The 17,068-nt window shown below is 41.4% G+C and overlaps 1 protein-coding gene across 2 annotated transcripts in view; it reads left to right on the forward strand.

The window, feature by feature from the left end:
• The first annotated feature begins 423 nt into the window (after positions 1–423).
• LTBP1 (latent transforming growth factor beta binding protein 1) overlaps positions 424–17,068 on the forward strand; it is a 216,738-nt gene continuing 200,093 nt past the window's right edge. For both annotated transcript variants that reach the window (XM_037405594.1, XM_037405595.1), the window contains exons 1-2: positions 424–512; positions 923–1,011. The gene's annotated coding sequence lies outside the window, so the exon portion shown is untranslated. The remainder of the gene's footprint in view (positions 513–922; positions 1,012–17,068) is intronic.

Genomic DNA, 17,068 nt, shown 5'->3' on the forward strand with positions numbered 1-17,068 from the left:
TAATAGTAACATACAATAATTCTGTTGTTGTTTTAAAACCCCACTTGTCACAATAATGGCTGCTGAAGTGTTCATCATTGCCATGTGACTCTTACTAGCCTATTCTTAAGGAAGCTGAGAAAGAGGGATTGTGGATTGTGATGTTTCATAAAAATACATTTAATATTATCTAAGGATTTGTAATTGAGAGTTTTCCCAGAATCCCCTGCTTTTTAGCTTTTCTGCATACCTGTGGACTGCAAAAAATGGCTCTGTGCCATAATACACTGTCAAGTTTTAAAATTCTGCTAGCAGGGGTCATCCTGGCCAGAGGATTCTGAATGGGTTTTTTCTGCAGTAAGTCTAAAGTCCGTGCACAATTTACTGTTAAGTGTACACTGTTGGCAGCTACACACCACAATCAGAAAGGAGGTGAGCTGCCAGAGTAGCTGGACTGCTTAGTTTAGAGTATATTCAAGTTTATGAAGTCTATGTCATTACAAGATATTTCCAAAGTAGAAAGTTAGAAATGGGTATGAAGATTTTTTTTTTGTTCTTTTCAATGTAGAAAACAAAAATTTTTTAATGAGTTTTCTTTTAATTATACAACTACAGCCATTCACCATGTGAATAAGCAATACTTGTGCACAGGGTTGTGCAGAGGAGAATGGCTTTGAGAGGAAAGAAGGGGAGTTTATGGCTGCCTTGAGCTTTGTTTTTCAAAATTCCAAATTCTGGATTACATTCAAAATGTTTGTTCACCTTAAGAAATGAGAATAGTATTCATAAGCAACCTTTTCTTCTTTTGCTGAATTGGACAATTATTATCAAAGTCTTGTTACCCATGTATCAGTCTCTGAACATGTCAGCCCTTAACCTTCTTTTAGATGAGCTAAGTAGTTGGAATTCACGGTCTTTCTCATATATGATGTTTATTTTCCAGGTGGCTAACCAGCAGCTCTTGATCTACATGAAAAGTAAACAGTTAAGGTGCAATCTCATGCCAGGACCGTAGCATGGTTATGGAAGAAGGTGAGTCACCAGCTCATCTTGTATCATGGCCTTGTCTTATCTTTCATGCTGTGAGCAGTGGGACTCCTGGAGGACCAATGTTGTCTGCTACTGATTGTTCCTGGCATTCCCTTTCCTGGCTTTTGATCAAAGATTTTGGTACAGGGCTTGTAGGACAAGGAAGATCAGTCATGTCAATTTTTGTTAATCACTGTTGTGACTTTTCTCTGAATTTCTATAATTTATCAGCATCCCTTTTGAGCAGCAGGCACGAACCCTGGACAATATTCTAGCAGTAATTGCTCAGGACTGTGTGTGATGCCATCCTGCTTGATATAGCCTTGGGTATATGCTTGTGTATCCAAGAGCAGCATTGTCTCTTTTAGCAGTGTGTCACATTGGGAGCTCCTGTTCAGCTCACAAAGCAGCATGACTCCAGTATGTTTCCAGCGACCTAAAGCTCATGAAAGAGATCCCTTTTTTTTTCCTAGCTGCAGTTAATCATGAAGGGAAACAAGATTACACTGAGGTCTTTTTAACCATATTTTTTTCCCTGGGGAACAGCTTCATTCCTGTGCCCCAGAAACAAAGACCTTAGGTATGAATTGCTAAATGGCTGAAAAGACCCATTCTCTTTCTTTGTTCGGGCAACTTACAACAGATGCCAGCAAAGGTATTGAAAGAACTTTTGGTATGGGTATGCATTCCTTTGACTGGGTGCTTGCATGCAAGAAAGTTTATATAATTATAATAGTAAGAGCTGATATTTGAATACTATCCTTGGTGCAAACTACAAATTAAAGTTGAACAGGACTACCCTATTCATCCTGCTGCTGATGCTGAGAGCTTCTCCAAAATGCTATTCAAAAGATCAGGGAAAAAAAAGCTAAGAAAAATACAGTATGCAAGCGAGTTGTGGGCCAGGTGTAAAGGGCATGTATATCCCAGCTGCTATAAGATCCCTAATTACTCTAAGATAGTATATTCATGTGACAGAATCTGGCTAAGGTTCTCCATCCTTCTTCCTCATTGCTACTGCTGGCAGCTCCCCAGACTCCTGCTAGGGAAATCCAGTCCTAAGCTCTTGTGTGCTGTATGCCCAGCAGCCTGAACGATAAAGACCAGATCAGGTCATAATCGAGGGACAGAAAGAACTAAGTGAGGAATTTCACAGCCACACACAAGGGTGGTGCTGACAAAGAAGGGATAGAGACAAACAGGATTGTTCAATAGGAAGAGCTCAGTTTACCTGCAAGATCAGCTGCAAGACAAAAAAGGTGGTGAGTGGTAGATCTAAACAAAACAAGCCAGGAGCTGGGCCATAATGTAAGGACGTCAAGCATTGGAACAGGCTGCCGGGGGAAGTGGTTGAATCAGCATCCCTGGTGGTATTTAAAAGATGTGTAGACGTGGTGCTTAGGGACATGACTTAGTGGTGGGCTTGGCAGTGCTGGGTTAACGGTTGGACTTGATGATCTTAAGGGTCTTTTCCGACCTAAATGATTCTATGATGCACCTCCGTAGCAACAAGAAAACAGAGGAAAAGCAGCATGTGCGGGCTTCATTGCTTCATTACAAACTCCCTCGTAGTGCTTTGTACTTGGCAGGCTCCTGGCTCACCTTGTGTGCCAGAGGATTTTCCTGGCTAATGCAGTCTGCTGGCAGATGCTCCCTCACCTCAGACCCAGAGATACCATCTCCCAAACAGCTTGTGTGACTAAGAGAAGGCTGACTATATTATCATTACCATATCCTGAAAAATATAGATAGGGACGATGGTTACAGGAAAAGCTTTCAATGCTGCCATGCTCAGAGGAACAGAGTGCTTTATTGCGTGAGGTTACTTACAGTCAGATTTTTTCCTTAAACTGAGGCTAAAAGAAGAGGCTTACTTCAAACCATCGATCTGTAATACAAAGGTAGGAAAAAGTAAAAAAAAAACAAACCAAAACCCACTGTTGAAAGTGCATTTGGCAAGCGTCCTCTCTAGGGTCTTTGTGGGTTCATGAAGCTGCAGGCCACTGTGTACCCCAGCCGGGGTGTGCACTGGTGGGCGCTCAGAGAGGTTAGGTGTGGCTTTTAGGCCCAGGCTTAGCTGCTGCCTCAGTAGAGACAGCTTTTCCAGGCCAGGATGACAGTACTGCTCTCTTCCTGTCTGTCTGTCCCATTTTTCATGGCACTGGAATATAACATGGTACTAAGGGGATTATGTCAGATCTTCCCCCTTCCTCCTGCCTCCTTCCCACCCTTAAGGTCACTCTGTTAATATTTCTATTGTATACTTTAATTAGCACATTCCTGGCTGCAGGCTACCTTCTGCTGTTCCCGGCCTCTTTAAAACACAGCAGTTTATATAATATATATTATTTTTTAAATGTTAATTGTGCAAGGACCTTTTAGGATTTGTAATGTTTAGCTTGCTGTGACCTTTGCACAGGATCTGCCCATGACATGCACACAGCAAACACTGGCTTGGGACGGCAAGCTGCCAAAACTCCCTGGCCTCTTATTACCTCGCTCCGCTTACAGTTTGTTAGATTTCTGGGGAACCCTACCACGTGTTAATGCAGTGAAACCTTATCTGTATCTGTTCCTTAACACCTATCCTGTGGTGCGCAAACTGAAACTAAAAGGTTGCCTTTGATTGGCATCTGAAGAATTCTGCATTTATGGCACAGCAGAGTCTGAAAATACAGACTCACCCAGCGAACTGGAGCAGAGGTTCCCATTTCGCAGGAGGGCTGCTCAAGAGGGGCTTACATACCCACAGGGGTCACCAGATGACTTCCTGCTGCCATAAACTCTGGAGTCCTACAGCAGCCTTAGCCACACTGGTGGGTGCAGGCATCAGCAAGCCCACTGACCAAGCTCACACCACTTCCATTGCCACCCATGAAAAACTAAAAAGTCAATAACTATCCCTGACCTAAGAGAGATACGGGTGGGGTGTTATCTGTAAAATGAGTACTTACTGAGAGGTATCAATGATAAAGCAATCACGACCATGACATTCTGTGATTCTATGATAATTCCACAGTGTCAACCTAAGCACGCAGTGACAGAGGCGCATTGCGGAGGAGGGTAACCTCTGGCAGGGGAAAGAAGGAAAAGCAATAGTGAGCAGCTGGGAGGGTGCCCAGGAGCTTCAGTCTCTGACCCAGTTCAGCTGCAGATACAGCAACACACCCAGGCAAAGCCTTGTTAACAGCTTTATAAATTTCAGCAATATCTGGGTGTTGTCTGAAGGTTTCCCTTGAGCACGCCCACACAATCTGAGCCTCAGTCAGTACAGCTATAGAATATACAGGAAAAAGAAACAATGCTTCTTTTTAAGAAACAGATATCGGCATCTGAAATAAGTCATTGTGCTTGACTTATCCAAACCAAATTCCTGATGTCTGGAGTTTTGTCTATTAGTGATAGCACGATTAGTTACAATATGCATGAATATACTGTGCGACCATGCAAAACCAAATAGTGCCACAAAGATAATTGTGGTTTAATTAATACAGTCTGCTGCTCCATGCTCCACCAAGTTTTTGATTATTTGTCCATCTTTAAATTTTCAACAAAGCATTCCTGCACAGTCGGATGCCTTCAGAAAAAGAAGAAAAAATGTATCTTCCTTTCCATTTTGGAAGTTTGGCTTGTTTTCAAGCCATTTCATTCAATAAAATATATTTTTTGGTTTATTAATAACACATTTGGCATGTCTATTTTCCAAAAGTTTTTGAGATTCTAAATTTCTGTGAATTTCATAAGTGAAGAACATGAAATATTTTTACATATGGCATAAAAAACTAAAAAGATTTGGAAAACATGTTTTAGTTAAGGACATAAACATGTTTCTAAAATACTAAGTTTAATTCTTAATTTTGGTGAACAATTTCACTTTCATGTCTCAAACTCCAGCTTTTGAAAACATTATCTCTCTCAACTACAAGATGGTACTTTTGCCCACTCACAGCAGTTGATACTGATTTTTTTTTTCCCGGTTATTTGGTGTAAAAGACTAAAAACATATTGTTCTGAGCATTGTGGACAACTTTTCCAGACAGGGAAAACAGAGGGTTTTATGACTTAGGAAAGCAGAGTTCCCAGAGGGCTGGTCTGCTTTTCTTCCACTCTTCCCTTTAGGATTTTCTGAAAACATTTCACTTACTTTTGACTCTGCAGTACATTTATAGCCTCTTATTTTTAGGGGTTCGTGCGTACCTCCCCTGTGCATGTTCCAGCCCTGCCTTCTGCATGCTTTCCCATGCAAACAGAGGTATCGCAGGACACTTGTTTGTGTTCACTCACTCACATGTGACCAAAGATTCAGTGTGGTGGGGGTGCCTGGTTTTGGTTTTCCCCTTCCCAGCTGCTAGGCAGAAATTTGCCTTCTACTTCTAATGGGTTAGACTTGTTCAGTCTTCAGGAGGGAGCAGGGCTGGGGCAGCAGCCATAGCAAGGAGTGGAGCCCTTGGAGATGCTTGCTTCAGCGTGCGGTGTCCCCTCGTGCAGCCAGCAGAGCGGCAGTGAGGCTGGGCTGCAGCCCCTGGCTTCCTCGCCCCACACTGTGTTTCTGTCTCAGTCTGTGCCCGTGTGGGCGAGGGGGCAGGAGCTTCAAGGAGCCAGATTATCTCTGCCCACCAGCTCCCAGGGGTACCCTCCAGTCAGCAGCCTGTGCTCTCCCATAATTTCCCAAGGCAAAAGCTAAGCAGAAGCAGTACGGAAAGGTCTGAAAGGGCAAGACATGCTTTTGTCTGCTCCCTTGCTATCCTGAACAGCTGGGTTAGAGCCCCACACAACCCAGGGCCATGAATGGCAATATTAACTTTAAAAAGAAAGTCCTATTTTTGATTGGCTGTGCCAGCTGTTTGATGGCACAACTTTACAGCAACTCAGAATTTCTTTGTAAAGAGGGAATCATTACAAAATAGGGAACAACAATATTCTGTGAAGACTGACATTTAAACTGGGATAGCCAAATTTACCTTCTAGTTGCACATAAATTAATAATCTAATTTTGAAAGGAAGTCAGAACCTAGCAGCTGCTTGTGACTTCCTTTAAACTGTTTTTGAAAGAGTCAGGTTATGTTTTTTCTGAGTATTTGGATGCATGTGCTATAAAAAATTGAGAGCCTATTCTTAGAATATATTCTGTTCATTGCTGATTTTTTTTTAACTGGTAAACATATAAATCCCTTAAAACTTAAACCACATAAAAAGTATTTTGTACTCAAAAAAGGGGTCCAGTGTATATTTCTTGTTCAGCATGAGCTGTGATAAGATTAATTGTCAAGTAACTGTATGCCAGTATTTAATGTGTTTTTTTAAGCTGATAAAGTGCCCTGTCAGACTAAACTCTCTAATATTTGGTGTTTTCTAAAGAGTTATTTAAGTGTGTTGTCTCTAATGTCTCTAATTGTTTAAGCCTTGATTCCATGCTTTTAAAATGTTTTGTTAAGGCTGTGTTACTTAAATGTTTTGTTAAGGCTAAAGCTTAGTTATTTAACTGATAAATGTGTTAGTCTGCTCAATAATTCTTAAACATCACACCTTTGTTAGTGGTTTAAGGCAAGCGCACTGTCTACACCCCTGTAAAGGAAATTAATGTTTTATATTAACAATTCCAGGTGTTAGGAAGTACACTGGATATGTAGTCTTTCTCTCATATCCAGAACTGGGATCTTCTAATACAGAGTCCTGTATTAACATAACAGTTGTTATTAATTCATAGGTGATGTGCTAATAGACTTGTAGTTAACTCAGCATACCTGTTATCCACTGAGAAAAAGCCCCGAAGTTTACTAAGATAGGAAGAAACTTCTCACAGCAAAAGCGGGAAGTCAGTATAAAGTGGTGATGGATAAACAGGCTGGAGATTAAAAAAGGGTGGCAGCCTTACAAAGAAGTGGTGAGGCAAAACTCTAGCAGCTATGAAAATGAAGCTTGATCTATCTCTGCACCATGGGTGACAGGGTTGCTCCTAACAGAGGACTGCACTGTTGGCCCATCTGACCCTGGGGTCTTGCCTCACTGTCCATTTTGTTGTCATGTAATGAGAAGGGCTTGGCTTCCTGTTCTACTAAGCTTTCACCTACCTGGGCGTGGTAATCGGAACTAGACTATAAATCTCTGAATGTTTCCAGTACAGGGCAGGAACATGGACAAACGTCTATGTGGAAAAACGTTAAGACTGCAAAGTTCAGGCAGCTTTGTATTCCAGCTCCCCACATTCAAAGGGTGCTTAATGGATGCTTAGGGTTTTTTTCTGGATCAAAAGTTGAGTGTACAAGGTGGAGAGTGTCCCCTGCTCTCCTCCTTCCCTGAATGCGTTTTCCCTCACTGTCCTGGAAGTTTCTGCAGTGTGTCCTCTCCTCCTTACACAGTCTCCCTCTCCCCTTTGCCTTCCCTCTGACCCCACGCACTGGCCTTTCCAAGGCAGTGTGTCTCCCTCCTCTTTATTTCTGCTTCTGGTCATGTAGGAGCCGGCTGTGTTTGGGTGTAGTGGATGTGCTATGCCCCAGGGCTGTGGCAGGAGGGTGCTGAGCCCCTGTGCCCAAAGCACAACGAGCTGTGGGAACCCTGTGGGGCCTTCAGGCCCATAAATGACTGCACATCTGAAGTCCGCTGTGGCTAATTAAACCCTTTTCCAGCACACCAGAGGAAAAAACCAAGTAATATCCGTTAGCCTCATGCCACCCAAACTGCAGCATGCATTGGAAAGTCCAGTTTCAGCCTCACTTTCCTTGACTTTTCCCCTGTGTAAAATGGGGGTGCAGCTGTGCCAGTGGCTGAAGTCTATAAATGAAAAGTGTTGCATAGGTGTGAGTATTATTAGCTGCTTAACAGAACTAGACAGCATTAAAAATGAACCTGAGGCAGACAGTGAGCCACAGCAGTGTCAGTTTAAACCCAGATAGCTGAAGGTTTTGCTGAAAACTACTGAAGTGCAAGGGAAAAAATAATTGCTGTAGCATTCCTGTAACTCTGTCAAAGGCTTCTGTCTGGCTAACTCAAATGCAGCTTCTCTTAGAGCCTTGCAGAGAGATTTCCTGATGGGCTAGTAAGGCCTATTATACTACTGGCAGCTCTGTGCTCAGTCCAATTGCCCCAAACAGGTGCTTTCCTTGGGTTGAGATGGCAAGGTCAGTTTTGGACACCAGGAAAGCAGAGGGATGACTTCCTGTCCACAAATAAGCTTAGAATGAACATGTCACTAAAATCTTTCTGTCTTACAACTGCTCACTGAGGAGTGGCTGTATGCAAAGGTGGCTGGACTGTGATCCCTGTAGTGTTATGGAGGGAAAACCTCTGAGACTAATCTGGGAAAACCTTTGGGGTTTTCTGAGTGAACTTCTCTGGGGTGAGGAGCACCAGGAGGTGTGTGGTTATTTAGCACATATTGCAGCTGCACCCAGCACAGGGAGTTGTTTTCTAACAAGGACAAATGGGGGGGGGGGGGGGGAAGGGGGGAGAGGTTCTCCCCTACTTTACACTGTTATTTTTTGATACAGTCCCCTAACCTCTTTTCCTCTGACTCTGTAACACCTCATAAAACAAAGAGCTTGGTTGAATTGGTGGCTTATAACAATAAAACCGGTATACGCAACTTGGAATTATTTTTAGAAAGCCTGTTTGTTTGTTTGTTTGTTTCTGCTTTAGTGTTTCACCTGCAGCTTCTGAATCCACAGGCTACCACAGTTTCCACTGAATTTCAGAGTTTTGGCCCAAAGTGCCAGTAAGTAAGCTGTGCCTAAGCTTTAATGTGAAGATTATTTTTTTTTTACAGTATTATAAGTAACAGCTATATTCAGAAATAATATACTGAATACTTTTCTACAGTACCTGGAGAGGTAATATTGTACCAAAAATCTATACTGATTTTTCCTAAAGAACTTGGAAACAAAACAGTGTAGCCATTGTATTTCAAACATTAGAGCAATTGTTCAGTATATGTGGTGCAACCCTAAATTTCTATGTCAGAACGTGGTGCCAGCTCTGAGTCTCTGTAAATTACGGTACTGTAGGCATGCGCATGTTTAAACAAGTGCTTTCCTATCTCCAGGTTATATAGTCATATTTATGTATATGATTTGGAAAAGCCAGACAACACTCTGAAGTGATAAAAGGGAACCTAAAACATGTGCTCATTTTCCACAACATTGTACTTTTAAAACAAAGCAAAACCTGTTATGGAGCTTGGCTTTTTCCTCTAAGTATATTGGCATTTGTTATATATAAATCCTAATGATGTTTATTCTTGTATACCATAAAACCTGTAAGTAGAACAAAGAGACCTAGTAAAACAAATACAGATAAACAAAGAATAATTCATTGCCTGCACTTGAAAGTGTTTTGTGCTATAGTTTGTGTTACTCCAGTATACTCATAAACCTGTGACTAAGCATCTTTAAATTACACATTTAGGCAGCCACAATTTTAGTGTAGCTCCTTTTAGATTCAACAGGCTACCTAGTGGCTTAACCTGCTACTGAAGGTCAGGAGAATGTAATTGATCTTCCACAATGCCTAGACATCACCAGCTATGCTTCTGGAGATATCCTGGAAAATGAAACTGTGAAAACATTCCAAGTGCTTCAGTGGGATTATTGTCTGTGACAAGATCCTCTTGGACAATACACAGACCTTTGTGCACGTATCGCCATAATACCCAATAAAAATCAAAGTTTGCCCTTGGGACCACTCTGCTTGCTGTGCACAGTATTTCAGATGGGCTGGTAATATGTGGAATCAGCACCATCAGTGACAAAAACTAACTCAGGGCTTGTCACCCACATTCTCAGTTTAAGCATTCGTTGTTCTTTTGAATGTGTTATTTTCTTACTGTTGAAGAAAGGTTTCCCATGTACCACACATAACACCTAGCCCTGGAAGATGCTAATCACTGTGCTGTATTTCCCTGTTTGGCCAAAACAGGTTATCCTCTGAGACACTATTTCTGTTTTTTTTAAGTCACCAAAGTAAAAACATTTTCTAATTTATTGTTTTTACTTGAATCACCCTATGGGAACAATGGTTGTATAGAATAGTTAAGACACTGCGCAAGATTAATTGATTACAGGATCAGGCAGTATGCTCAAAGAGCATTAGCTTTTCCCAAGATAAGAATCTTACTTCAAATTACAAGTGGACTGTATCAGGCGGCGCTAGCCCTTGAACCCAGGCTTGGTGTCCACTGCCACACTGCTGCTCATTTGAGTCTAAGCCTTATGCACTGGAGTCCCATGAAGAATAATCACATGCAAACAACATAATTTCCTAATGCAATCACATCCTATTGATGTGATTGATAGTATAAGAAAAGAAGAGCATCTCCCTGACTGAAAAACATTAGGAAGACTGGTGGCTGCTTTAGAAGTAATCAGTATGAGAAACCTAAAAGGTAAGCATGTTGTTTTAATTAGAGATCCAGACCTAGGAAAACAGCAAGAGGAATGGGAATGTGAAAAAAACTGGAAAAGGAAAGGGGCAAAAAGTTTTGTTTGTAACTGCAAAGGGCTTTTATTCTTGTTAGTATTAGAGGTTATTCTTTTTGGCTATAAAGGATAACTTGGGTTACGCTGATCTTACATCACTGAGACAAGGAGCTGGACAGATTCTGCACAAGAGAAGCATGTGACTCATGGAAAGAGTAACTAGTGAGGAACTTGCTTGACTTGAACTCTTGCTTATAGGGATTTTATTTACCCCTGGGGAAGGGTGAAATTTTCCAGTTTGGCATAGAGCTAAACTACTTTACCAGCAGGAGAGAACTTGAAGCCTCCGTCGCTGAGAAGATAAGCTTTCATGATACAGGATAAAGACTAATGTACTGAATATTATTGCACAGCAAGAGAGGAAAAAGATGCCTTAAAGCATGTTTCTTTTAACTGTGAAAACTAGCTAATGCAGTATTCAACACATATGTGGTACTTAACTAGGTGATCACATTGACTCTTCTTCAATACACAAGACAAACCATCATACATTTCTTTACAGCAGACACCAAAAATAAAGAAAAATGCTCCCTGCTTTGAGGAATTGAGGATCCCTAGTAGCTCTTTCAACAACATGATACCCATATTCTCATTCACAAAAAGCTCCGTTACAGAATTGAGTCAAAACTAAGATTTGTTCCTAATGTGAATAATAAGCCATCTGCCTGGTGACAACACAATAGGCGTGTAAAAAAAAAACGTGCTGTAGAAACATTTGTAAAAAGTTACGCTCAAGAAAATTACTTACTAAAGAGGTTTAGTTTAAAAGCAAATTCAGCCTCAGCTCATCTGTACCAACATGTTTTAAAAGAAAGGGGAAAAAACCTGCTTCCCTAACGTGCTGATCAGAGCTCTTAATGGCAGTCTAAAACATGCATAAGTTAAGCAAAACTCCCTAGTTTTGCCAGACCAGGGCAGAACTTAATCCTCAGGCACTGTCTGCCTGAAAACTCGAAGATCACAGAGCGTAAGAAAGATGAGATGAGATTTGGATGCAGATTCCAAACAAACACTTTTAATACATTAGTTATGAATGTGGATTGTTGGGTTTTTTTTAATTTTTAAAAAGCTTACATCAACTTATGAGGAAATATTTAAATTGCTGTTGTGAATCTTTTGTTCACAGTAACTATTTTTATAGGTTTGTAAAAAACCTTTGTTCTACCTAATTGTGTTGTCGAATCACCTAGATCCTCTCTGCAATAAAAAAAAATCTTTCAGAAGGAAAAAAACCCACCTCATTTTAAAACTAATAAAACATAATAGCAGGTAGTAGGAGTTAAAGTTCAATTTATCAGTTCTGTCTTTGAGCAGAGCCAAATCATTTAGTAGAAATCTATTCTAATCTTCAAAAGTTACATGATAACATAGATTACAAGAGAAAACTGAAGAACTGTATGATTGTGGCTTCCAAAAGCTGCTTTAAATAATGAAACACTGAGGTTGCAAATGTAAGTATTTGATGAACTGAACTGTAAAGAATCACAAAAAATTCCCACAGACCCTGAGGACATTATGTAGTGTATCTTAAGCAAAACTGGCAAACACTCAAAAAACCCACTGGTGTGTTTGCCAGTCAGTGCTAAGGACTTACATATGGTCTTTGTTCAGGTTCTCTCAACTGGAGAGGATTTCTCTCAATTTGAGTAGTTGGCGGTCATAATTCCTGCTTTTCATAATTGCAGTTGCCTTTAAATCAACTCTGCTTGAAAAACTCCTGCAAAAGGGACCTGGATGGAAATCATCAAACTTAACCATCCTGAAGAAGAATCCCAATCCTTGTCAGCCCTGGCTACAGCCCCACAGAAAATTAAGGGGCAACACAGATGAATTCAGCTTAGAAGGAGATAGGAATTACTTGATCTTAGCTCAGAGGTGGCCATTGATGTGCTTTGAATAGGAATAGACGAGAAGCTTCGGTACAGAGGTAGATCATTCTTTTTGTCTTCTGATTACATCTTTTCAGTTCAAGATTGTACATACTCTGATAGGTCAAGACTGTGGTCCTTGAAAATGCTATGCTTGTTTTGAAAGAAAAGGATAGAAATCTGCATTTTTTATTTCTGAAAATTTTAAACTTTACTATGAACAAAGCTAGCAATTTCATCTACACATAGATCCTGAATCTAGAGAATTTTCTGTATTTTCTGTGTGCTGCTGACTAGAAGTCAACACAAGTAAAATGAGAAAAAGAAGAAAAGGCTACATGAGCTGAAACTTATTGCTACAAATGCTTGCCTTCCTGGATGACTCTAGTCTGGACGAATAATGGCTCTACGCTTTACACCCCAGCTACATGTGATTCAAACAAGAATCTAACTCACAGACAGACTGGTTAGCACTGAGGCGCATCTTCAGATTATTTCCAGATACGAATACAGATGCACATAGCTAAAAGACTCTGTGCATGTTGTTCCTATCTGCTGCATGTGATATTATGTTGCCCTGCCAATCTGTGTATGCTAATAAATCACCCTGCAGATGTGTAGTGGGAGCATCTGCTTTTGTGTGCAAAAGGTTTCTGAAGAGACCATCAGCACGCCTCTGCAGAGACACTGCCTGTGCCGGAGAGCGGAGCCCCACTGGGAGAAGTGAGTGCCTGAGTGAAGGAAGGAGTGAAAGGCTGCCCCTCAGGTGGGCTCCCTTTGCCAGCAATGAGGAGCTGCGGTTGCGTGACTCACCGGCTGGCCGTCACGGGAATGTCTGAGAGCAGGACGATGTCGTGGGCATGCTGTGGACAGACCACAAGCTGTGCACTGTTTAGATTAATCTGCTACTGCTTTAGGAAAGCATGGCAAATTATGATGGCAAGCTTAAAACAATCTGACAATTATAGAGACTTATTTTAAATACAGCTCTTAAGGGAGGATACAAATTTATGATTTTTATGATCATTCTTTGTTTAGGCTCGCTGTCCTGAGCCCAGCTCTGACCAACAGGAATGGAAAGAGGATCTGGTGATGTGACAGACTCTGAGGCAGGTTAAAGCTATTGTACAGAATACTCTACCCTCACGTAGGAGCTTCAATCTAGATACCAGCAAAATCAGTAGGAAGCCTTTCCATTGATTGCAGCTCACTGAGATCAAAGCCTTTTGAGAAAAAAAACATATCTACTTGTTTATGCCCCTGTGCCACCATTTTGTGGAGGGTGGTGGTCTGTTTTTGGATCACAGTCCTTGCTGAGAACTGCTAGGCAGGTTCTTGCCCCATTCTCCTTCTTGTATCCCAGGAAGACCATCCTGGAGCTCAGCTTCTCACTGCTGTCCCTTTGTGCAGTAATGCAACAGCATCAGAGCTACTGCTGGGCATACTTAGTCTACCTCAGAAAAAAAAACCCTTAATTAGGAATCAGATGTGAACTAGTATGATAAGGACAAATCAAGTCACTGGCCTCCTCTGACCTCCACATGCCTGTTTTGTTCAGGATCTTGCAAGCTATTTGGGAAAGCTACAGCTCATCTGCTTTGGGAGTAGTCACATCACTTTGATTTGGCTACTTACAAACCATGTTTTAATTACCTGGTGGTGTCAGCCCCTACCAGGCCCTTCTTGGCTAAGTCCTTTGCTATAAGACCAGACCGAATTTCTGTTTTCTAAATACAGGTGAGGCTTGTTGCTGGGCTGGCGTGTCTCTCTACAGTACTCTTGTGTTACAACCTGCTTGGTGGTAATATCAGTTCAGGCTGTGCCTGGTGTCGCGTTTGAGCCCAGATGTTTAGCCTTTTTCTGGGGTCTACTTCATCCCTTCTGGCATGTCCTAGCTCTTCCAGTTCTCAAGCTCCTTCCCACCTGCAGCCTACACCAGGAAGCCTTGTACATTATTGCCCTGCAGGCTTACTTTCTTGCAAGTGGTTTCTGTCCCACCCAAACTGGGCATGAACTGTGCCTGTTTCTACCTGAGGCTGCTCATTAGGCATGATGCCACACCTCATCACAGACTCACATGATAACTGAGAGTAGAGGGGACCTCAGAGGTCCTCTGGCTCAGATTAGGGTCAGCACTCAAGCACCCTGATGCAAAACACAGACACACTGCAGACTGACATTAAACACCTCTGCAGACACCTTTTGCTATTGGAGAAAAAGTGGTGGAAATGAAAGCCCAGCATTTTCTCCCTACCTACTTTTTTTTAAAAAAAAAGCTTGTAATTTTCATTTCATCACCTTCTACCGCAAACCTTGAAAGAGCAGCAGACAGAGGACCTATACACATACTCCCAACCTCTAACATTGGTGTGGCTGGGAGCTGCTCCAAACGCATCATTAGAGGTAGTAGTCTGCCCTTTTTTTAATCCAGAGAGCCAGGATCTGCTGCTCTGTGTGCCCTGCTGGTCTTCAAACAATTGGTCACCCTGACAGTCAAGCTCAGGTACTACTTTCTAGCACAACAGTCTAAGCAGGGCTGGGTTTCTCTCTTTGTGACATGGAAAGCAAGGTTAAGGCGGACAGTAAATACCCAAGCTTCTCACCCAGCATCATCCCAAGCTGTCGGTGGGGGAGACCAAGCGCAGGCAAGGGGATCAAAACATTACCTTTAACGTTATTAAGCAGCTGCTTCAGGGGTAATCATGGCTGGTGTTCCCCTGAGCTGTGGCTCCTCTTTCCATAGTCTCATACCACTTCTGTCTGCTTTTCTTCCACTTATGCTGGTGGGCTGGTCTTCCTGGATTATATATAATTATGAAAACTTTAAGATGTTTTTCAATGTTAATTCAAGTCAGGAGGGGCTTTATCTTACACAGACACCTTTTCCTTCAGCTTTCATAAGTCTGAGCAGCACACAGTGCAACAGTGAAAAATCAGGATCCACCTCTGAAGTTTATTTCTGTAGAGGTTAGTATTCTTGGCATATGACATAGCCATGCTGTGAGAGTTTTCAAATATTAGTTATAATATTTACTTTGCTTTTGTGAAGAATGTGTTAGTTTAAACATGTCTTCTCCTAAGGTAAAGTGAAATAATTAAATTATTTTCTCGTTTTTGTGGTCCTTTCCACCTAATTTCCTCTGCAATTTGTTTATTTTCAGTGTACATGGGATTGTACAAAGAAAAAAGCAATTGCAAGGAATAGTGTAATTAAAAAGTTCAATGGATATTTTAATTGTTTTGTAGACAAGATATATTTATTTCCTTGAGGGGAAGAATAATTGCAACAGCACAATGTGAAGAGTTTCATATCTTGGAAAAATATCTTGTATTTCAGAATAAGTTATTTTATGTACGTGAAAATAACTGTGAAACTGCCAAATATTCTAGTAGAATTTTGTGCTAGTTCAGGAAAATGGAATTCAAGACTATGCAAATCCACACAGCTTCTTTTACTATGACAGTTATGTCAGCAACTTGAAAAGAAGCCAGCTCTGTATTTTGTTGGATATGGCAGTGGTCAGTAGTGATAGACTAGCATTAGACTTTTGCCAAATGGATCCAACTTTCAGTGTGACAATGCAAAAAGAAAAAAAAAAAAAAAAAAAAAAGCCTTTAAGATGATCTCATTTGGTAGTAGTCTGAGGGGAAGTGAGGACCATTACCCTGGCTATCAATAGTGTGTCATCTTTTCCCATCCAGACTTGTAGCTCTAGACTGTCTGCATGCTAACCTGACTGCTTCAGACACCCAGTGCCACGCAGGACACATATTGCTCCAAGATACAAATTCATATATGGACCAAGCTCTAAGTCTTATCATAAAATGCCTTCATCCCTGAAAAGGTAGTCTGCTTCAGGACTGTCTGACTCCAGTCAGAAAAGCTGGTATGATTTATCTGCTGGTACATGGTATAATGCCTAATGCAACAGAGCCCTGATCGCAGTGGCAATAACGGTACCTTGGGAGGTGATGACTTCTTTCAGAGGAGGTGCTGGTGAAGGTGCTACAAAGATGCATTCATGTTAGCAAATCCATGGAGGGTGAGGCAGAAGGTTGTTTACCCAAGGTAATGTAGTGTGAGTCTGGAAACACGGAAACATGCCAAGGTTGATCATTACAGACCTCCAAGTCACAAAGGCAGGCCACCAGTAGTGAATGGGTTCAGCAAAGCTAAGCCACTTTCTTCCAAGCCTCATACATCTGTCCAGACCTAGTCTGACATTATCTGAGTTCCTTGGAAGTGAATGTAACTGCTTACATGAATAAAGCCAGCAGCGCTTGGCTTTTTGTGAAACATTATTAATCATATTTATACTGTGGTAACACTCAGGAACGGTTGAGGCCTCAGGATATTGGTTGCGAACTGTAGTTACAGTTTCTGCCTGAAGAAACAAACAACAGTCATGATTGGAAGGTACAGTTCTGTTCAAAAAATACTGTGTATTCAAAAAATAACATTGACACGGTCTTACTCTGCAAATCTACTTCATGTATGTATTCAGACACATGTGCTATATACTTCAGTGACATAATAAAGGCCAATTACTTCTTTTCCCTACTCTGATGACAATGGAATTAAGCTGTTCTCTTTTGTTCAAAAGAAATACCTTCTAAATTAGAGTCATGTTACTTGTACAAAGCCACGGCTAAAGGTATAATCTAGGCTGCAAAATACAGGGGGAGGGGAGTTGCAGATACTTGTATGGTACAGAAAAGGAA

This window comes from Falco rusticolus, chromosome 12 (assembly GCF_015220075.1).
Source record: "Falco rusticolus isolate bFalRus1 chromosome 12, bFalRus1.pri, whole genome shotgun sequence".
In the NCBI taxonomy this organism is placed as follows: Eukaryota; Metazoa; Chordata; class Aves; order Falconiformes; family Falconidae; genus Falco; species Falco rusticolus.